Genomic DNA, 24,339 nt, shown 5'->3' on the forward strand with positions numbered 1-24,339 from the left:
GTTTTTGTTTGGTATGTTTTCCTATATTGTATCTTTCTGTTTTTTCCAAGCCATGCAAGTGTGTCTTTCCAGCCATCCAGAGAGTTTCAGCTCCAAGCGAATGCGTATTTTACCATGTAGAGGAAAGTGGGAATGCAGTGGTTACGCACTTCACCTCTGAACAGCTGCAGCTCAGAATCTTTCCTAAGAATTAATCTAAAAATCCTTATTATCTTGAGATTACTAGAGAGGGAGAGGTGAAATCTTTTGGCAGAGATAAATGTAGCCTTGTAAGTGAAACTTACACAACAATCCTGATATCTGAACTTTGATAAACCAAGATACAGAGAGGTTAAGTCATTTGGTCATCAGGAGAACTGGGAGTAAAGTGTATCTCTCAGACCTTCTGTAAAGCTCAGTTTATTAATGCTTGAAAAGTGTTTGAAGCTCAAATGGACAGTGCTATGAAATAACTTATTCCTGCAGTCGCTGTATATATTGTGTCTTTGCCATTCTCTTATTTCTGATTCTGTTAAAGATATTTAAAGTCAGTTGTTCAAAAGCCAGGGAATACCTTGATCTCTTACCTGGCTTGACTATGTTGTTATTGCTAACCTGAGCATTTCTGCAGGAATTGTGATTTTTAAACTTTTCACTGGTAGGAACAGCAGAGTCCTTGTGCTATGAGAACATGAGGTATGAAGTCAGAATAACTATTACGCTAGCAAGCCTGCTTTAGAGTCACTATCTGTAGTTCTTCCCGTTGTGAACAGAGACTAGAATATATAATGTCTAAGTTTTTTTTTTTTTTTTTTTTTTTTTAAGGCTTTTTTTTATTATAGGAATAGATGAGGAGAATTCTTGTATTGTAGCATTTTGGATTGATCAGAATTCTTTTCACTGAAGGCAATTGTGGCCAACTAAGTATGTATAGTGCAAAATTTGCTGAGACAGTGCCTTATGTGTTCAAAACAAACCAGCTTACCTAAGCTGATTTATTAGTAAATAGTGTGGAACAACTGACTGAAGGTGCTTCTCGCTTTTGTTATGTATTGCAGTGACCAATTTCCACTAGAAAAAAAAAGAAAAAAAAAGTGTGTACATCACAAATATGAAATGCTGTCGTGTTGAGACTATAGTGTGAGTATGCAAAAATGTGTGTCAATGTGAACTTTAAGTTATTGGCAAGGGGGAAATGTTTATAATAGAGGATCGAAAGATGTGCAGGGTCATAAAAGGATGTGAAATGTAATTAACCTAAACTAACCTTTAAAATATTTTTTGAGCCTGGTAAATTAAATGGGCTGTTGATATAACTTAATGAGAGATTTTAATTTTATACCTTAAATAATATCCTATTAAAATTCTCAAGATTTTGCTTTGTGGTGGAATCCACTGAGACTTACATTTTCACAATGACCTCATGATTCAGTAACATTGTTAATATATTTGATGCATATTTGAGGGGTAAGGTCTAGGTTAATGGCAGCACTTGTTCTTTAAGTGCTTGAAGCCACAGAGCTCTAATTGAAGATATGAATGTTCAAACCTCATTATTTTAATGTGGTCATATGGTATAGTGACAGTAAAAGTAGTGATATGATGAACTCCTATGACAGGATTCATAATTTGTCTATGAAAACAAATTATTATGTGAAACTTGGAATTAAAATCCTCTGCTTTGGAGTTGAAATAAAACCTGAAACTTCAGGTCTAACATGGTTTCTGTATTCACTCAAAATTAGAAATCAGTATTTGCATCCCTTTAATATAGAGAATACTGCTCTGTGATTTGTTTATACATAGTTACACTGCATGCACTAAATTTGTCACACACACAAAAACTTCGTTAGATACTTTGTTACATATTTGTTTCAAATAGTTAAGTCTGCAGAGTTACTTTTAGCAAATTTGTGTCTTGAATCTTCTAAATATTGGTAATTGATCTCATCTAATGGATGAGCTGTTGCCACGGAAAATACATAGTGCGTGTGTCACAGTGTCAGGAATCCAGGGGTTGAAGACAAAGATCAGAATGTTCGTTACTGCTTGCATTTCATCAGTGCTGCTAACGTTGCTTGCCTGTTTGCAGCTTTGCACTCTGTGCTGTCTCTAGTGTGAGTTAGATCCCTTTTAAGATCCCTCCTGTTCTGATGTACCTAAGCTCTCCTTTCCCTTCTGTGCTCTCCCAGAAGTGTTTATTTCTTTCTGTGGCTTCCCTTACCCCCAGAAAATGGGGAAGAAACCTCCCCATGGTAAAAATTAGTTCATATTATTTGATGATAGCCAGAAAAGTTGTGAATTCAGACTGCTTTGTGCACGAGTAAATTTCTACTGTGACCTCCTTAATCCCACTCCAATGTAAATTCTTTGGGCTGCGGACCACTGGTCTGGGAATCTTACCGTGAAAGCTACAGAGTTGTGTCTTGTATTATGGTTTCACTGTTGCTCAAAATTTGCACGTCTCCTTCTTACCATACAGTTACTAGTTGTGGTACAACCTTTATTTCTGTAGTATCTCTTTGTTAAATGAACAGTGTTTTGAATCATGGGCTTTTGATTCACAAGCTCTTTGACTCTGTTCAAATAGACAGTATGCAATGTAAAATTAAGTTTGTGGGTATTATTAAATCTGTTGATAACTATTTGTTTGGACTATTGTTGTTTTGCCTTAAAATCCACTTATCAATTCATTTCAAAAGAAAGTAAAATATAAAGAGTTATGAATTTAAAACACGTGCATGCATTTCTTATCAAAGAAATCTTAATTCTTATTAGAACAAAATAGGCTAAGGAAATAAGTAGATAAATTTTGCAAGATAAACTGATGAGGCTTTTGAAAGAAAAGAGGAACAATTTGTAATATTGCATACATGCAGAACTATCTGAATTGAGAGGAAAAGTACCACACCAACATTGTCAATTCATATTGATCAGGCATCATCATCAATCCTGATTTAAATAGGCAGCTGTTTAAAGTGGTACAATGACATCTCTTTATTTTCTATATGATTACTTGCCTGCTGACGTTTATTTTCTCAATGTAATTTACATACTGTGTTTAAAATGTTGCTGACTAAGAAACAGCTGAATTACACCAGATGTAGAATGGAAAAAAAATCAGACCTTTTTGTGGCTGGCATGAACATCAGGTAACATCTACAAACAAAACACTTGATTTCACATACCAACTTAATTCCAAGAGAGCACTCTAATAAATTGAATGGAATGTTTCTTGCTCTCTCTTTTTTTTTTTTTTTTTTTTTTTTTTTTTTTTTAAGTTAAACGCTAAAGGTTATTTAGAAATCAGCTATATATAGATTAGATTTAAAAGAAAATGGCAGCAAATCTTTGTATAAATGAGAGGTGTTGAAAACCTTGGGGGGACTCTGTTACATGTGGATTATTGTCAGACAAATCTGTGATATCAGCTTCCCCAGGAAAGTGTCAGGAATAGATTAAAACCCATTTAACTGGAGGGGTGCTTGGCCATTAAACTTGGCTCCACAATGATGTGATAGATATCCTTTACTGTTCTAATTACTGAATTCCTCTATTTTTCCATAAGCAAAAGGTAAACTGCTGCTCTTCCCCTTGGCTTACTATAAGTTGCAATAATTTCAAGGGAAAGGTGTGGTGCCTAACTTCTTCAATAAAGTACATTAATGATGCATGCCCTTCCATCTGCTGCCTGATTTCTTTTTTGTCCCATTATTAACAAGGCTTTTATCATCAAGCTTTGCCTGCACTGTATGAAATCTCCATCTGAAAATAGCCATAGGGAACCATTAGTAATTGTTAGCGCTATTTTTCCTTGCACATCAGGAAACTTCTCCAGTAGTTTGGGAGGTTCAAAAGTAGGTAATCACAATTTCACATTCTGGAGCAAGCAGTGAAAGACTGGTTAAACTCCATTTTGTGTGGAGTAAAATGGCTAAAGTGGATTTAAGTCCATTTCACCTAAGCTACATAACTGAGCTTATTGTTTTTGTTAAAAGCTTTTGTTCTGTGTTGAATCCCTCAGTTCAGAGTAGTGGACAGTGTATAATAATGTTCACTACCCGTAAGGATAATTATTACATTTTCTACTACATGTTTTACAGCGAATTACTTTAATCCCATAAAATGCTCAATTCAGACATGGCTATGCTGAGGACTGGATGTCTCATTTACATGTAGTTCTGTGTCCCAGTATTGTATCCTCAGAGTAGATGGGAAAGGTTAAAGAGGTTGGGGTTGTGGCTGGGTGGTGCTGCATGTTTAAAGACCCTCCTCCCTGCTCCCATTTGAAACAGGCCAAGTGTCAGTGAGTAGCCCAGACCACCTAAGCGCTGAAACTTGGATCTAATTAAGAAGTAGTAATCTGGGGCCTCTGTTGCCCTCTGTATGACAAGGGTAGGTGATGCTGAGTGCAGTGTGCTGAGGAAGATTGGACACCGCAGAATCAAATGTTACTGGGAGACTTCAGTTACTCATGTGTAGACTGGACGGACACCTGCCACACCGGGACTTGAGGAGAGTAAACTTTACATGTTCAGTGACTCTTTCATTAAGTCAGATCAAGCTCTAGCAAAGAGCCCATGGGAGGAGAGGTAACATTGCTTTTATCCTTAGCAGTGCTCAATTCTGGTTCGAAATGTAAGTCAAAAAGCCACCCTAAAGGCTGAAGCTGAATATATGTACGCAGAGCTAAAAATAGTCAGAAACCTGTTAAAATTGCTCTCAGTTTCAAAAAGATGAACTGATTTAGAAAGAGGAAGCTTGTTGAAGAGCAAGAAACATCAGCTAAGAGACCTGCATTCTTAAAGTCTCCATGAAACTGAGTTAAGAACCTCTTCTTCAAGGCAGAGAAATGCAGTGTTCCCCCCCTTGAGTAAGAATTAAGAATGGTTCAAAGGAAAGCGGAGTAGTTAAAAACAGAATAGGAGAGGTTGTTAATTCAGTGAGTAAAAGGAGATAATTACACATCTTTAAAATAATTGAAGAATGAAATGTGTGAATTACTATTTGTCCTGAATAGCCAATTGCTTAAAATAGTTTCAGTAGTTGAGGACTGGAAACTGGCAAATGTGGTACCAATATTTTAAAAAAGCATTCCAGGAGAGATCTGTGGAGTTACAGAACTGCAGATGTTCGCTTCATGCTATAGTTGCCTGAACCCTAATTCCTGTGAGTGTAATTTACCATTTGGTTGCATTAACACAATATTTGAATAGAGAAGCATTACCAAGTCATTCAGATAACCCTGACAGTGCTGACCTCACTGTTTATACTTTGCTATTACAGTACGTTTGTCATCAGTGGTTTTATATTTATTTCTAGGTCATCAATTAAAATGCTGAATAATGTTATATGCATGACTGTTCTGTTGACACAGAATGGTCATATTCAATAGCAATTCTTAATCTGACAGCTACTTTTAAAAATTCAATTGACTGGCAGGTTCTTAACCCAGAAAGTTTTGCTGTTTCCTAAAGATTAATTTTTTAGAAATGTAGTTTGCAGGCAAGTTAAAAGCTCTGAACCATTCTGTCTGGTGCCTACATGTTTACTTTGAGTAGAGCCAGTAATTTAAATACCCCGACTCCCACCTCCCCCATCCAAAAACACATAAGAACTCTCCTCAGAAATTGCAGTGATTTATTTGCAACCTTAATTTTCCATAAAAATCTCAACAACTGATGTTACTTCTACTTTTTCTTTAATTGGAAAACCTGATACAGGATTAAAATAATTATTTTGCCTGGGATTGTCATCATCCTATCTGCTCTGGAACCTCTTGGATAATCTGTTTACTCCTTGGCTCTTGTTTGGCTGGGTAGGAATGGGCTTTTTTGGACTTTTCCTCTGCTTCCTGTTGCAAAAGACGGTTTGAAGATGGTACGGAGAAGGAGAGGGGGCTGCTAGTGTGGGAAATTCAGGAGCACAGGACAGAGAGCAAACTGCTACAATAAACTGATAATGCTGATGTCTGATAACTTTGAGGTATATTTAGAATAGTGCTGCTGCTGTCGTGCTTGTGTTTTGCCCATTGCAGCTCATGCTTTCATTTAGTTGCTTTCTACTTCAGTGGCTTCAGAAGGAAACCTCAGGAGACAGATGTTAATTCAGCTTCATTACCTATTCTGGAAAGACCTTCTCCTTCCCTTGAATTCTACCTTGGCTGTACAGGTTTGTGTTCTTCTGTGAGATCATTCTGTCAATATAGGCTTGTTTACTTCACGACTTTGGCAATTTTGGAAGGTTCCTTTCAATATTAAGCCATCCACCTTTTGCGTTAGCAGATTATTTTTCAGCTGGAACTGTGGATTGCTACTGGTGATTGCCAGTGATTGTTTCTTCTGTGAAGACCTAATGTTTCGGTAGAATTGAATTCTCTGTTTTCTAATGTAGTTTCCTTCATTAGTTAGTTTCTTTTTCTGGATCCTGTCAGACTTGGTATGATACTAGTCTTCAGAGAAGCTTCTTTTGTTGATGCATTTAGAAAAGGCTCTACTTCTTTCATGGAAAGAATTTTCTCTAGGGATGCTGCCAAGACTCAGAAGACCAAGAAAGCTTATGGCTTTGTATTTGAGTGTAATCAAACTGGCACTCATTGTCATTTTGTTGCTTTAGAGCTGGAACAGATCTGTAGATAAATATGTATTTTTGGCATTGACTTTAACCAAAATTGAAAGTAATGGTGTAAATGATCATGAGTGCCAGAAACAGTGAGCAGTGGTAGGGAATCAAAGTTTCTGCAATTGTTCCTTTCCTGGTAATTTTCAAGCCACTGGCCATTTTCATCCAGGCTTGAAAAGAAGAAGAAATGTCAAAAATAATTATAATTGCAATTTCATAAGAATTGGAACCAAGTAGGAGACATTCACTCAGAGAGAGACAGTTCATTGTTTATTGTGGCTTGGCAGCACTGGCAGACACTCAAATATGACAGCTCTCGATTAGCTGGGGGAGGTGCTGTCTCCAGTTGGGTGGAGGTAAAATAGGAGAGCTGGTGTTACCTCTGCAAGGACTGTGGGATGGAGCAAGATGACAAAGAGAAAAACTCGAGTTTGTAGGAAACTGGGTGTTTAATTCTCTTGCTTGAGAATCATCTTCTTCATATTGCAGTACCAAAAGAATTTGACATCCTTCTGTTTCCAAGAACACTTATGTTGGTGACCTAACTCTGGGCATGGTTGGAAGGACAGCTTTTGAAAGGCTTTTTCTAATGCTTCCCTGTTGTCAGTTTGGCATATTACTTTTACTGTGGAAGGAATGGCTACTCCAGCAAACTGAAGATCTTTCCATGTGCTGCCTTTGCAGCGTTCTGTGGCTGTCCCAAGCTGAGACTGCACTCAAGGGTTAGCACAAGGAAGTGATGAGTGTCTGTCTTGGACTGTAAATCTGACCTTTCAGAAACAGGGGGAGGGAACCGTCACATTTTGGTTGTGCATGTTGGAGCAGATCATACTTGTGGCATCATCTGCAGTTTATTTCTTTGCTTTTCACTAGTAAAGACATTAAAAAAATTAGTATTCTACAAGCTTGAAAGACAGACTATTATCTAATTGGCTTTTGGTTAGGAGGATACTGATTTCTAGGTCAATGTAAAACAAATGAGCATTTAAATTGAAGAGGAGCAGCTGTTCCAAAGCCCCTTTCCACAGTGCCTGGTTTTGTTAAGGATAATTATGTCTAATTTTAAATTATGATAGCTTTGAGTATTGAGCTTTGCCTTGTTATATCGACTAGCTCATTCTCCTTCATCAGTAAGAATGTTCCATCGTGGAGCTAGGTTTCTGATTGGATTTATATTTCTGGGCCTTTTGAATTATGAAGAAAAATACAGCTCTAAAGATGGGGTTTTCAACACTTTCATGACAATGTTACCATAATCCCATTTTATTTTTTGAGGTCTCAAAACACAATGTTGGCTGATTCCTGTGGAAAGATACTACTGGGAAAATACATACTTATGTAAATGTGTAAGATTTTTGTTTACATTTTTGGCTTGAAAATGGAAGCATTAGACTCCAGTGCTGAAAATTCCGAGAAAGCTTTTGTCAGATCTTGGAAGGAAACATGCTGAAGATGTCCTGTGGATTACATACTGCTTGTTTCAATTAACACATTGATATTCTCTGTCAGTTCTTGAGACAAAAGTCCAGGTGACAATTCAAATGATGCATGAAAATAATATTTCAGTTTTTTCTGGTAAGCTTAGATTTTTTTTTTTTTTTTTTAAACAAAGAATAAAAGATTTCAACTGCTAAGATCAGTGTTATATTAGTAATTCAGTAGGATGTCTGAACACTTTAAAGAACATATATTGCAAATTGTTGCTGCAATGAAGCATGTTTGTTTTTATGAAATGTTTGTTGCTGCACATGGCAGTATTGTAGGGTCATGCCTAAGAATTGTGTGGTTAAATTTGTATTGTGTTTGCGTGGCAGGGTTATGGTACCGGGGGGGCTACAGGGGCGGCTTCTGTGAGGAGCTGCTGGAAGCTTCCCCCATGTCTGATGGAGCCAACACCAGCCGGCTCCGAGACAGACCCGCTGCTGGCCAAGGCCGAGCCCATCAGCGATGGCGGTAGCGCCTCTGGGGTGATGTATTAAAGAAGGGGGAGAAGTTGCTGCATGACAGCAACTGCAGCTGGAGAGAGGAGTGAGAATGTGAGAGCAACAGCTCTGCAGACAGCAAGGTCAGTGAAGGAGGAGGGTGAGATTCCCCTGCAGCCCGTGGTGAAGCCCATGGTGGGGCAGGCTGTGCCCGGCAGCCCGGGGAGGTCCGTGGTGGAGCAGATCTCCACCGGCAGCCCAGGGAGGACCCCACCCCAGAGCGTGGATGCTCAAAGGAGGCTGTGACCCCGTGGGAAGCCTGTGCAGGACCTGTGGGCCCACGGAGAGAGGAGCCCACGCGGGAGCAGGTTTGCTGGCAGGACTTGTGACCCCGTGGGGGACCCTTGCTGGAGCAGTCTGTTCCTGGAGGACTGCACCCCGTGGGAGGGATCCACACCCGAGCAATTTGTGAAGAACTGCAGCCTCTGAGAAGGACCCACATTGGAGAAGTTTGTGGAGGACTGTCTCCTGTGGGAGGGACCCCATGCTGGAGCAGGGTAAGAGTGCTGCTGAGGCAGGAGGAGGTAGAGAACTCAGGAGTAAAGTTAAGCCTGGGAATAAAGGATAGGTAGGGGGAAGGTGTCTTAAGGTTTAGGTTTTATTTCTTGTTATGCTACCCTTATTTGATTGGTAATAAATTAAACTAATTTCCCCAAGTTGAGTCTGTTTTGCCCGTGACAGTAATTGGTGAGTTATCTCAACCCATGAGCCTTTTATTATATTTTCTCTCCCCTGTCCACCTGAGGAGGAGTGATAGAGTGACTTTGGTGGGCACCTGGCATCCAGCCAGGGTCAACCACCACAGAATTGAATTTGAAGTAAAATGAACTATAACTGTCAAGAAATGTAAAATATATATCTTTTTTTGCATTTTAATTTGAAATGCAATGATTTTTTTTTTTTACCGGCTAGTTTTATGGAAAAAGGTTGTCTTCACATACCTTTTAAAGTAATGAATGTCATGCTTTTTCTCTGAGAAATACTCTTTGAGTCTCATAAATCAACATCGCTTACTGCCTTTTGTTTTTTCTCCACTGACTAAATGTAATAGGTTCTGTTAAACAAAACCAAAAAAGTTTGAGAGATTGCCAAGTTGTTATTATGCATCTGCTTTTTTTTTTTTTTTTTTAGGAAAAATAGCTTTCAAATGAAAAAAAACAAAACCAGGAGAACTCCTAAAAATGGGAGGTGTGACACAGATTCTGGGGAAGAGGAAGAATTGAAAATATTTGTCATTGCACCGTGAATCTTTGACATCCTGAATGAATTTATTCTTTTGTCTGTCTTTCAGTATTTGTTCTAGTTTTGTGGATAAATGTGGGGAAAAGGGATATCTATAAAAAATGAACAGCTTTTAACTTGTCTAGAATTTTAAGGGGGTGACAAAATTGTGAGAAATGAATAGCAAAACTTCTTCTGAGACCAGAAGAGAAAGAATAAAAATGTCAGAATACATCAGCAAAAAAGTGCTGTGAGACATCTCCCTAGATATCAGCGTAAGCTTAATCTGGTATAGACAAGGAGTTCAGGGGAGAGTAAAATCCTCTAACTCCAAAGGTTTTGGCTTATTTTCAAGTGTTTATTTCAAAGGCAGTGTCTTAATATATATCATGTTGGTCGGAAGCAGGCACAATGGTAGAATCTTTGGAGACTTGTCCAAGCACTTTAATGTCAGCTGGAAACCAAGGTAAAATTCAAGGTACATTGAAATGAATTGCATGTGGATTAAGTTGGAAAAATATATTCAGTGAAGTAGACTGTGTTCTGAGCAGAATAATTAAAGAAAAATCAGTTGTTAAGTTTCATGGCTTTTTTTCCTAATAAGTATGTTTGACAGTCTAATTAATTATTTGTAAATGTTATGCTAATGTAATAAAGAGGCTCCTTGTTTTGTGGAGCATCAAGTGCTTGTTCTGAAGAATTGAATGTCTGAAATGACAAATATTCTATAGATATAAGTGAGAGGAAAATACAGCAAAAGCTTGGTATAGTCTCATACCTCTGCAGTTTCTTGTCCTTAGAACTCTTTAACTCTGTAAAGGAAGTGCTATCTCCATGTAAAAATTGTCTAGCTTGTACTTCAAATGTAAATGTGGCCTTAGTGATGAAGTAAGAAGCAGAAAAGTTCGGGAAGAGTTTACAGAGAAGGCAAATATGCATATGTGAACCCCTGCTGCTGTGGTGAGGCTGCAGGAAGAATGCTGCTAGCCAGGAGTGTGGAAGAACTGAAGAGGATAGTGGAGGAAATCTTCTGTATGGTAAAATTTTGGGGGTATTTCTCAGTGTGTGCTTGCATGAGATATGAGATCTGTCTGTAATTTGTAGCTTTTATAGAACCACTTTCTATGGCAAAACAGCTCCTAGGCTGAGTTCATCATTTGTTTCCTGTGGGATTCTTGAATCTACAGGTTTTGTTTCGATGAACTTTTCAGTAATTAACAATACCTTTCATTAGGGGAACATGCAAGAGTTGGTACTGGATCCTTGAACTTTGGTTCTGTTGCCATTCTGATTAGAGTTATTCACTGCTGATGTTTAAGTCTGAATGTCTCCAAAGCATGAGGATTGTCTTATAATAAAGTAAGAGAATCCTGATTTTGGTAATGTCATCTAAATGTTTACTAAACAGAAATCATGTTTCTTCAGGACTAAAAAGGCTTCTCTGTTATCAAAAAAAGTGTTTCTTTTAAAAATGGTATTGTATTTGGAATGTAGCATCAGAGAAGCTAGTTTCCATTCTGTTCTAATGCCAGTTTAACTACAGAACAGGAAAGGTCACATAGTGAATTCAACATCATCTGTAAATATTAAAGTTTAATTGAAGATTCCTTTCCAAAGATGTTAGCTTTTGAAGGGGCTTGAGCCAAGGAGCTTGCTTCTGCCTGGAAGCTGGTGTCTCTTCTGAATATACGTTCTATGGTACAGTATGAAACCTGTAGGTCTGTAGATGAATGAACTTTTTCCTCCACCCTTGTCGACAGCAAATTTACATTTCTATGGAAGATTAGTGGGTGTGCCGCCTTTCATAATGTATCGAATGTGGGGGATGGGGCAATCTTGCCCAGGAAACTAGAAACAGAAAATGCGTTGTGAAAGCCTGTTTATTGTGTAAACCTCGAGGATTTTAGATGTATTTTCAGCATTTCTTCTCCCTGGAGCCAAGCCTCATAAGCGGAGTTGTTTGTTGTTCCGAATGTGTTCCTGTTATGGTTCATTGTTAATGCACAGCTTTGCTCCAAAGGTTTATCAAACTGAATCTTGTAAATAGGCAGGAAATCCAGAAGAAATTCAGACAAGCTGTCAGGCGAGTTTCCTTAGGTTGACTGCCAAGTATATATATTTTTTTAAATTTTTTAAAAACAAATTACCCATCAACCTTTCTTGTTTCAGTAGTCTGTCAGTTTATCTCAAAGGGACACATTTTAAAATCTCCAGATAAACATAGCTGGATCAAAATAAATATTCCCCCCTCCCCCTCCCCAACACTTAAGTTTCAGATTGACAGTGAAACATTTGGCTCATTTTGGTTGCACAGACAAATGTTACCAAAGATTTAAAAAAATTCCACTGAAATTGTCAGCTGATAATCTTTGGGAGAGTGATCTTTTTTTCCAGCAGACAATATGTTATATAAGGAAATGTTATATCTTTAAGGTTTGCCACAGCTTGATGTTCTGTTGCTTTTGGTTTTGACTAAATAGAATAAGAAATAAAATTAATTTTGAATCATGAAAAATGTAAATTTTAAATTTCAGTATTTTGGATCGAGGAATTGTTCCAAAAAGTTCTTTCATAGTAAAAATATGCAATAAAAAGCATTACATCTTGTTGCAGACAATGGGTCTTCACCACTAGATTATCCTATCGTGTAGTGTTGATGTCCTTCATACCACATCTCCCGTGATGGGGTCCCAGTTGTGCTGAGATGCTTTCTGATGTTTCTGTAGTCAATACTAAATATCACTAGTTGCTACTATTTTCTAAGTTGAAGATGTAAGTGGACTTAGACCTATGGTGTTATGAGTTTAAGGTGTGCAGCTATTGGTTTCGCTTAAGCTATACTAGAGAGTACACACATATATGATCCACAATGTAATGATCTGATTGCTAAGATAACCTCTACTGGTTTTGCTTTTACGGTAATGGTAGATTTCCATTCTGATGCAATAGTATAGACTACAAAGATGGCAGGATGCAGTGCCAAAAACCTGAAAGGACTAGGAATTCATAGCAAGATGAATCGCTCCCTTCTTCATATTTTAGTTAATTCTTAATAAACTGGATGAAACTTCTTCCATGAGTGTTGAGTAATTCTTGAATTATGCCTCAAGTTTCAATTACAATTTAGGATATGTAGAAGGTGCTTTATATTCAGCATAAATACTACAACAAGCAAACTGAACACAGCTCAAAGATGAGCCATGTGATTCTACGCAGATACTTCTCTGTGCAGATGTATATGCGCTCTCTAATATAGTAGATACAGACTCCTTTCTTATTTATCCCCCTTTGCAGTTTCTTTGGTGATGAGAAAATGTGAGTAATAGGATAATAGCTTATTCACAATTTCTCAATTATTTTTTTGTAAGATGTATTGTACATAGGAACAGTGATACTACTTCATAGCGACTTGCTGTGGTCATCAGTTTCTTAACTGTGAAATTGGTAGGCCTTTGGTCATCTTCCACTGATGCTATTTGAAAACGTGTAGGCTACAGAATAACTGAAAGAATTGTTGCTTTGATTATATTGAAGTTAACGGGTGGAAAACTCCAGTCATCTTCAGACAGTTATTAGAACTGTTAAAACCTCTCAGATTTTTCTTCTACAAGACAGGAGTAATAGATTTTGGTAGCAGGCAGTGGAAGGAGGTCTGAATCAGCATGCATGAGAAGAGATTTCTTCTTATCAACAGAAATGAAATGCTGACCAAAATCTAACAGCAAACCCCTGTTAGATGGTTTGCTCTGAGAGGTAGGGTAGGGTTGGTTGCTGTCTCGTATGTAAGGAGTAAAATTCCAGGTCCTCTTAATTCTTGAATGTCTTGTCATACTTGTCACTTCCTGTGATAACTAAAGGAGATTGAGTTCCTGAAGTCTTTTAGCTAATCTTTTTCTACACTGAAAACATTTGTTTTGGAGCTTTCCATTTTATCAATACTCATCTTGAAATACAGGTAACAGACATGGTTTTCCACAGTGATCTCACCAACATCATATACAGAGACAATACCACTCATTTATGACATGTAAGTTCTTTTGGTCTGTTCAGGGCTTACATGAGCTGTCATAACTATCACACTATTTTTAGAATTATTTTTCAGTTTATAATTTCACTGTTACACCTAGTTTCTTGTGGAGTTGATGCCTTTTAGGATGTAAGACACTGTTGTCTTCAGCAAGCACTATCTTTGTATTTTCTACCTAAATAAAAATGTAGAGTGATTATACTGGGTGAGCCCATTATCTTATCTCTGACAGCAGTTGATAGCAGGTGTCTTAAGTCAGAGTCTCTTCCCAGAACACTTGCAGCTGTTTGTGACTCTGGGTTGTCTTCAGTGTTTTCCTCTTTTAAGAGTTCTTGGCATATTCTTCAGTGAATTTGCCCAGAGGCTTTTAGCCATGCTTGTGATTTTTTTCAGCTTTTTACAGCAAGAAATAGCCCAATGTGACTATTGTGTAAAGCAGTACCTCCTTTTGTTTCTTTGGAAATTGCTCATAGCCTCACTTAATTCATTCCAGTATTGGCAAGCTGATAAACTGTCCTTCCCTACTTACCAGACTGACCATTGCAGGAACATCTTACTGGAAGTTCACGGCTCTTTCCATTTCTCGATGTCTTCAAGTCAAGATTGAATAGCTTTTTCAGAGAGAGTGCTGGAGCCAACAGGAATTGGTTGGATTACGTCCAAATGATTCCAATACCACACTACCCTTTCTCTTTTCTTGTTGCTGCAGAGCAAAGCAAAATGTATCCTGGATTTTTTAATTTGATTGAGAAAGGAAGAATTGAGTTAGGAGCTTGCTAATGTTATTGGTGAACAAACTCTGAATTTCCTCTTTTTATCTCCCTATTTTTTTTTTTTTTTAGTGAAGCTGAGTGCTAGGGTAGATACTGTAATTCTTAAAGGTCAAATATTACATGACCTGCTTATTTTAAACTTCTGATAAACAGATATTTTATTAGACCCTTTCTAAATGATGCTTGCAGCTGAAAACTGAGAAATTTGTTTTATGTTTAACTTTTTATATAATTGATAAAATATTTTGTGTACTTACGTTTCTTTAATAACTTTCAGTAGTATATCTCTTAGTGAAAATCTCTCATACAAATACCTTCTTATCTTTCATTGGAGACTTACCTGCAGACCTTCTAGGGTGTTAAAATGAATGTCTAAGGATGGCGTAATCTCTTGATGAAATGACAGATAAAATTCTAAAGGCAGTATTTTGTAAGAAAAATTTTCCATGTTAGAGAGTTGCTTTTAAATTCTATTTGTCCTTTGCTTGGTTCAGTTTGGTACTAAGTATTTTCTTTTACCCTCTTTAATTCTTGCTTTTCTGTGGTAGATTTTGCTGAAGGTGGAAAAAGGAGAGGAGGTGAGTGTTAACAGTTAAATAGGAGGGAAGTAAAGATGGTCACCACATTGGGGTTGCTTTTGGTGGTGGTTTTTGATCTGACATTTAAATAAGAATTGTTTGCTCTGAAGAAGGGAAGGGGAGAGGGAAGCTAGAGGAAAAACCATGCCTGCTTTTCTGCAGCAGCCCTGATTGGCTTCCCTACCCCAGAAACTGGGTAAGTGTGGCAGGCAGCCAATTTGAAAGCATTCGCCCCAAGAAAGCTTGAAATTTGGACGAGAACAGATGATTCTCATGGTATTTTGAGACTCGTGCCAGCCTCAATCAATTACAAGTCACTTGTGAAGACATTCTGAGAACTGGCAATGTCTGAATATTAAGGTAAATAATCCAGGAAAGATTAGATGTATATGGGCTAATGAGAATGTTTTCAGGTGTGTTATAGAAATAAGTGGAGTTATATAATATTGTTATCAGGCTTAAACCTTTTCATTTAGTAGCTGATTTAGGAGGAAAATACAACGTGAATGATATTGTTTAATTGTTAAGATTCCTTGATTCTTCTCACAATACATGTTTCTTAATGCTAGTGGCTTTAGTCAGAAGAGGTAAGACCAGTGATCCATTTAGTGCATGGTCTAATATAAACATTCCTAAAACCTATTATAGACTAAAATAAACTGCAAAATGTATGCAATATATCTGAGTATGCATGCCAGAATGTTTTATTTCTGTGAAATTTTTTTTTTAAGTAAAAATAGAATTTGTTTGACAGTAATGCCTGATAAGTGAAATTACAGTATTTGGTATATTTTTCCGAAGAAGCTTATTTGATGGCAAAATGCAGGAACTGAAATCCATCATAAATATTATCACAGTGAAGAAATATGATCATCTTATGTTTCAGTCTGCTTTTAAACAGAGCTTTATCTGCATTTTTTTGTTGTTGTTCTCCCTGGTGACAGATTCTTAAGTTCTCATGCAGAGTTTTGTGCATGGCTTGGCTTGATGTTTCTCAGTTACATTTGCAAAAGGAGATACTGTTCCTTTAAAATCAAGTGCCTCATTGAGTTGTTTTTACTATTGCACTGCTTTTTTATATGGTACAGTATACTCCATGCAAATGAGCTGCCTGCTCTGCCTCTGGGTGGCTGCTTGCCCTGGTGGGGAGCTCACAAAGACTCTGCAGACCTAATTCAGCATTCAGTTGTTTAAAACGGCAGATGGAAGGAGGTATCGGCAAGATGAGGATTTATTAGCTACTCACAATAAAAGACCACACTCGCTCCGCAGAGGATCAGAAAAAGCCTGGTGAATGGGATTGAGTTGTATCTGCTTTCAGCTGACTTTACAATGATGTGTTTAGCTCATGTGATTCGGTCACTTAGCATGAAGATCAGCTAAAGATTTTCATGTAAATATATATTCCTTTAAGCGCCATCAACCTGCGTGCTTGTATTGAGACTTCTTTTGGTTTGCAGCTGTCATAACTGTGGGAACAGGAACACTTCATCGAGCTGTGGTAGGCAGCCTACGGTCTGGGCTCTCGGTGGTGTTTCATTTGCACACTTCAGGATGTCTGGCTGAAATCCCCTCATAAACACAGCTCTTGATGAAGTTTGATTTCTTTTATGTATCTTGTGAAATCCTTCAGAAGCTGAAGTGAGGTACTTTTAAAATACAGTATTTATATTCAGAAGTTATAAATAGGCTCTTCCTAAGCTTTTATCAGGAGATGAAATCTGTTGCTTTAGCTTTCTGCTAAAAAAATTGAAGGTCGTTGCGGCAGTAGGTTGTTCATTACATTTGCAATATTTCCTTTTATCCTTTCTCATATAGAAGGGGCATGTGTAGGAGAAAGGCTCCTTGACATGCTCAGTAATTTAAATAATACTGGGATGAACATACCTAGATTTTTATTTTTAATGAAATGGTGTTTGGTATAGCTAGAATCATTATTGTTTATTTTTCAACACAGGCTGTATGTTCATATTTTAAAATGGGATTGGGTTAATTTACATAAAGGGGCAAAGCCTTTTTTGACCTTGCTGGAACTGTCTGTGTGAAGGTAGCTGGAAAACAGAAACTGCAGGATAGACTGAAAAAGCCTCAGCTGAACTGTGCTTTTTATTTTTTTTTTTTTGCCTTTTTGCCATGGATGACGATGAGGGAAGGGCTTCTTAAGCCAGCTCTGTCAGTGATGAATAGATGAATGAATTTTTAAATGTTCAGAACTTGCAACATGTGTTCAAGACCCTTCAGCACGTAAGAGTCGCAAGATCTCAGCAGTGACCTAAAGAATGTGCTGTGCCTGCTGCATATGATGAGACAAGCATACCTCAGAGATAGCAGAAACAAAAGAATGTACGACAGTATCTGAAGAATCTGACATTGGCTTTGTTGTACAGAGGAGTAAAGGAATTTTTCAAAATTTGGAAAATTAAAATTTCTATTTTTTCATAGTGAGGTGTTTCCATATTTTAAATCGTACTGTATCCTGTGTCCACAATCCACAGAATTGATTTTTTTAGTTAAGTGTGACTCTGTGTTTTTTAAAGGAAATGTGACCTGGATTTTGTGAGCTTATTATAAACAGTAAATGAAGGCAGCTGTTGTAGTTTACTGATCCCATATAACAGCTCAAGTAAATTCAAATAAAACAAAAATATGTGTGTGTGTGTGTGGGATCTGAATTAAATTCCACTTTTTGGCCTTACATGGACTTGTGGATTATTATATGTTTCTAGACAGTTGTGTATATGAGGGGAATGAGACATCCAACCTTGAAAAGATTTAGGAAAGTCAAACAGATTTTTTCCAGTATGACCTGCTAAATCTGCCACAAAAGAGGCAGGCAAAATTACGTACAGATAGTCAGAGACCGTGGCTGCAGTTCTTCATGACAGGCAAGTGAAAGACCATGTCCTATTTTTAGCAAGTGGACGGAGGGGGGTTGGGAGGGGGAGAAAAGTTTGAAAATAATGGACTTCTTTAACAGTTAGAGAGCAAAGCTAGCCAGACGCAAACGAGCTTTAGCAGGAATTTGTGATCAGCAGAGTTGAAATATGGATGATTCAAGTATTCTTCGAAGAAGAGGTCTGCAGGTAAGTGTAACTTCAGTCTACTTTTTTTTTTTTTTTTCTCTCCTGCTTTAAATGTCAACAGTCTCATAAAAATGCTGACAATCTTTTAAAGTAAATTCGGATGGCAGAGTATGTAACAGTGGTGCTAGAATTTGAGTTTTTCAGTTTTCACTTAGTGTATATTTTATTAATTAGAAGTAGGATTTTTGTATAAAGTGGTAAAATACAGTTTAACTTCTTGGTTTATATCCAGTAGTCTTGTGAATATTCTTATGGAAAGAAGTGAAGTCTAAACTATGAGTCCTACATTATTTTTCAAACTTCGCTTTTACAGGTACTTATGGAAATCTGTTGAGTGGCTTTTCAGACTTGCCTTAGAGTAGCCATTTTAGTTGAGCATTCTTTAGAAATGAAATGTCAGAGTGAATATTCTCATTTATTTTAGAGCTATGCTTCTTTACTAGTTCAAATGCACAGTAATCCAAAAGCAGACTGCAATTCTACAATGCAAGCTATTTATATTTTATTTTCAACAACTATCATTAGGTTGAAATAAATACTCCTGCAATTTGTTTTGAACTTTAACATACTGATGAGGTTTTATTTAATAGTGGTGCTATGGAAGTTTTATTCAATTGCAATGGTATGACAAATACGGTAATCTGTGTTAATGTCAGTGGTGTATGATGACTGAACTGATGATTTGTATGGAGTAAAACAGCTGGAAGTGACTGATCTTCAAAATATTGTGTGAGCTGGGCATGGAATAGAAATTTGCTTGAAAGACCTGGATTCCTTTTTTCGCATTGTAGTAGGATATAACCTATTACATACTTGCTAGCATAAGTAATTGTTTATAGACCATGAACCTTGCCTATTAAACAATAGAACAGGCATGGTTAATTTAACTTCCTTTGAGGAAAATAAATTTACCATTTTCCCATAATAATGTTTGTACCTTACTGATGCTTTAAGGCAATTACAGAATTTTTGTTGCATTATCTGAATGCTTTATGTCTCACCTTTTTATATTTTGTGTATATTTTGATTTTCTTTGTGCAAGTTTATTAATATTACTGAAATAGCTTGACACAGAATGCTACATATAACATGGTGACAGTGTGTTATGGTAGTGCATTTGCTCATCATAAAATTAGCTGAAATTAATTTTTGTATACCGGAGTATATAGGAATAAGGAAGATTGTTTTTGGATAAACTGGTATTTATTTCCAATGTATTTAACTAGTTGGAACTTCATAACCAAGCAAATTGTTTCTGACTACAGATAATCGAAGTTTTCCAAGCCCTGTATGCTGATTGTTTAGAGCTTTCCTGAGGCTAGGATTTCTTTGGGATGTTGTATCCGTTTGTTTGATGTGTGGGGGAGTGGTTTTCTTGATGGTGCTTCAGGGAAGTATTGGAGAAGAAAGGGAGGTTGGAGGAGCCCACATGTCTGCCAGTGTCAGCAGAAGACATTGCTGGCAGTGAGGATGCAATGCCCCTGGTTTAGCTGTGTAGTATGGTGGAATTTGATAATTTTAGTAGTCTTGAGTATTTACTGTCTATATGTAGTGGTGTGTTTGTATCCACTTGTGTAAGTGTGTATAAATACCCATGCATATATATAGGTGTAATTAATATCTGCATAAAAAATGCTTTGGGAACTAAAGAAAATATGCTAAAAGGACATCAGGAAGGCAGGTATGTAAGTCCAAAAGGAAGTTAATACTGGACTTCTAAAAACTCTACTCCAAGATACAAGAAGAAATTGTGGCTCAGAAAAATGACCATTTTACAATGGTTATTTTACAATTTCAGGTTTAACAATCAGGAGAAAATACAAAGCTGTTGGCTCACATTGGCACTCCCAAGACAATTTGTTTTAATTACTTTTTTAGGGGAGCTGGGTGAGTTTGGAAAGCCACTGATGAAAAAAAAATACATTTTCCTAGTTCAAATTGGATATTGATGGCTTTTAAAATGAACATCACAGCCTAAATTAAGTCCTTTAATCTAATGTCTCTACTCAAAGCAGTGCTAATTCCAAAGTTAGATCAGGTTGCCGAAGGTCTTGTCCGGGCTGATGTTGAGTATTTCTAGGGCTGGAGATTTTGCAGCCTTTCTTGGCACCTGTTCTGGTACTTAATCACTTGCACTGTGAAAATATTGTTTCCTTTATATTTTAATATGGAAGAACACTCTCACAACCTATTAGTACTATTTCAGGTAATATTTACAAATTGACTACTGAAGATTGAGGTGAACAAATTGATTGTCTTAGTTTTGGTTTGTTGTTTGTTTGTTTTGATGATCAGTGTTCCTGTTTTATCTTGATAAACTCTGATTTTTTAAATTTTTTTTTTTTGGCTGTTTTTAACACAGTTGATTTAGACTTGCACTGATGTGGCTTTGCTGAAACTGCCATGTTTTAGGGTTTTGTCCTTTTTTGTTTTCATGTTTTCTTCCTCATTTGGCATCTTATATGATGGAATCCTTTTTATTTTTTGGTGATGATTCAGTCTTCCTCTCTTCTGCCTTTCCCCCTATTGCTTCCTGTAGCTGAGTTCTCAATATAAAGGTAATAACACAAAAAACTAAAGAGGTATGTTTATTCCTGCTAACAAAAGCAAACTAATTTTTTTGTGTGTTTTCCTTGTTCCTGTCCCTATGGAGAACACAGTCTAGAAGGCAGTAATCTGAATTTCCAGGTGCTTTCCAATATCCCCATTCTTTGTTCATATCAACAGAAATCTTTAACTGTTACTGGATTAAATAATTTTTCTCTAAGCTTTCTGAAGTTTCTTTCACTTCGCTTTCTCTGACTATTTTGAAAGTACTGTTGGTCTATTCCTTTCTTGTTTTCAGTGGTCACCTGTTCAATGCCTGGGTTGCATGACTTTCAGGTTCCCATGTGTTCATCTCTCACAGGTGCTTTACTCTTTTCAAAACATATTTTTTTTTCCCTGTTAAGTAAACCCTTTGCCATCACTAGCTCTTCCTATTTTTTAACAAATGCATGCGTATGTGAAATTATAGTTGATACCATGACTGTGATATTTTCTGTCTTCTCTGGGAACTTTCTTCTGCCATGATCCTTGCAGTAAATAGCCATGTAGTAGTGTAAGCATATAATCTCAAGGAACAGGTATTGTTCTTGCAGGCAAAGACAATCTATTGGTGTGTGGTCTGTCTCTACACCTTCCTAATTTGTTCATCCTGGTTTTGTTGCATCCTGCTTGGTGCCACGAATTTGGTTTACAAATTTGTAATAGTGTAAAATGTGGAAATGAAGATCCAGGAGGGGCAAATCTGATTTTCTATGTATGTCTAAATATACATACGCATTTATGCATGCACACATGTAGCATGCTCACAGTCTGATGTAGCTGTGCAATAGTATTGACAAAAGGCTGAGAAAGTGCTTCTAATAATGGAATATTTTTTTAATTTCTAGGCTTTCATTTTAGGTAATGAACTTGGACTATTGACATAAGTTACTGCCTTAAGGACAAGCGCTAATGCAGGTGGTGGAGCTGCTTCTGCTGCATTGGGCAGACATCTGTGGTTTTTTAGTTATTTGTTATGATGTAAAATAAATCTTGATGTTAGCCACAAATGTTATGAGGCTACCTAGGTTTGTTATTGTTTCCTATACATGTGTATTGTTTGTTGTTGCTGGTATTTTTGTACAGATGAAAAGGAGTAGTACCCAGTGAGCCTCTGTGAAGATGAGTTTATATTTTGAACATCATCTTGTACTAGAAATTTGTGATTTCTTTTTTTCTTTGCACTGCAATAGCTGCTTCATGTGTGCTTTTACTCTTCTCACACATGCAAGAAGTTAGAGTTTCTGTCCCCAAAATCTTTATGAGTAAATGCAAGTAAGAAAAGTAATGGAGAGTGTGATACTCCAAATTTCAGATACTTGTCACATAGCTTATATACTGCATTTGTGGTACCTGAGCAGTATACAGATGTGGTTGGACATTACCATCACCACAGTTCTCTGCATCCACATCTTCCTACAGAGTACTAACCTGCTTTCATTTTCTGCTGAAATTCGGGCCATGTTCAACTAGTTGGACCCTTCTTGTTCTGGTTTCAGTGCAGATGTGAAACACAAACTGCATCTCAGTAGTTGAATGTGCTTATCTTGGCTCGTGTTTTCTACTACACAGAATGTTTAGCTTGTGTGTGTGTATATTTATATATATATATATATATATAATATATATATATAAAAAAACCAATAGATTGATTTCTTAATTCTAAAGATAAATCATACGTTCTCTTCTGGGAGGGGTGGATGTTATGGAAATAGTGCATGGAGGATATAATCTCAGAATATTTGTTGGACTTGTTTTTGAGATTATTTATTTTCCTCAAAAGACTGCACTTTTTTGTTTTGTTTTGTGGGGAAAGGGAATCAGGGAATCAGTGGTTACAGAAACTCTAAACTTCAATATATTTTACAAGAGAAGGCTTATTGGATTATTTAGTTTTCTGCACAGTTTAAACATTCTCTGAGACATCTCTGGACATAATTTAGAGATCCTGAAAATTGACATGCTCTTCAGTTTTGTTTCCATAAGAGTGTCTTACATAATAACTGAAAACATTTTTTGCTAGCTACAGAGCTGGTTACAAGATCTAATAAAGCATGCAGTTAGTAATGATGTTGCTTTTAAAAATATTTTTATAAAAAGTTAAAAGTAGAAATTGTGTTCTATAAAGGAAAAGAAGCTGTTTATGGTGAGGGGAGACACTGAATGGGACTCAAAATTAGATTTTTTTTTTTTTTTAATTATTATTATTCTGCTTTTTTTAAACTTTTGAAGTATGTATTAACTGAAAGGTTGATAGGTAAATTTCAAATTAACCTTAAATTAAAGGTTACTTTTAAACTTAGCATGAAAATGCATGCTTACACACACACGTGAAAATCTTCAGATATTATGAGCCTATTGGATTTGAGTTTTTGGAACTGCCTGCTACAAGGTATCAGCTATGGGAAATACCGGCACCTACTCCCAGGAGAAATCTAGCTTTGCTTTTACAGCCTTTAGAAGAAATTTGACTTTGAGTGGCTTTTTAAAATTGTATAGGTTACTCTCATCTTTACACCTTGGATTCTTGTGGTGTGTTTTTCTTGACTTAGATGTCTTCTAGTGCTGTGCTGAGCTGTGCAAACCAGCTGATAACTTTCAGTTACTCTGTATCCCCCTTTAAACTCCCTCCACTCCTCCAGATCCTCACTTCAGTGTTCCTCGAATAAAACTTGGTCTGGCCAGGGGTGTTGTTTGGCCTGGACCATGTAATTTTCTTTGTGTTTGAGGCTCGATGGGAGACAGTGGGAGGTATACTGAAATGAAGGAAAACGTTCAGGTTTTGAAGGTTTTTCTCCTGTACTAGAGATTTATATCCTTTTGAAATACCTGTGATGTGTTTAAGAGAAACAAAGTGAAAAAACCCTCACAATTTGAGATAAAAAAAAAATTTGAGCAGCTTTCCTCATAATCTTTGAGGGGATTGTTATAAATAGCATTATTCTAAAATCTTTCACTAATAAACAGTATAAATTGGATAGCAGTTCTCTTAATCCAGCTCAGCACTAGTGTATATGCTGGCTTCTTGTAATTACCAGTAGTGTTCTCATGGATACATGGAATGGGGGCTTTGCTCTGTTCTTAAGACAACAGAAGAATGACAGTGTTATGTTTATATCAAAGCAAAGCTGACAGTCCTGATTTAAAAGCTCAAGCTTAATTGTTCTTTAGAAAAAAAGACAATTTTATTGAAATTATGTTTAGAAAAATGTGGATATTTCTTTGAGTTGTGAAAGTCACCTCTGGGAGATAACATTAGAAACTTGTGTATAAAGTTTCACATTTGAAGCCTGGAATAACTTAGGGTGGTTTTCTGTAGTTACTTGTTATTATAGTTACTTGAAGAATTCAAAACTCCAAGAGAAAAAAACAGATTTCCCACGGAACATAGTCACATTTTCTTTCTAATTTAGATTCTTTGCATTAACAAGACTTATTTATACTGCTTACAGATTTACCAGGAACATAACCGAATCCACAGATCAGATG

The 24,339-nt window shown here is 36.8% G+C and overlaps 1 protein-coding gene across 2 annotated transcripts in view; it reads left to right on the forward strand.

The window, feature by feature from the left end:
• MAST2 (microtubule associated serine/threonine kinase 2) overlaps nucleotides 1-24,339 on the forward strand; it is a 198,515-nt gene that overhangs the window by 33,855 nt on the left and 140,321 nt on the right. The gene's annotated exons all lie outside the window — the stretch shown is intronic.

This window comes from Tyto alba, unplaced genomic scaffold, assembly GCF_018691265.1.
Source record: "Tyto alba isolate M040663 unplaced genomic scaffold, T.alba_DEE_v4.0 Super-Scaffold_1000006, whole genome shotgun sequence".
Classification (NCBI taxonomy): Eukaryota; Metazoa; Chordata; class Aves; order Strigiformes; family Tytonidae; genus Tyto; species Tyto alba.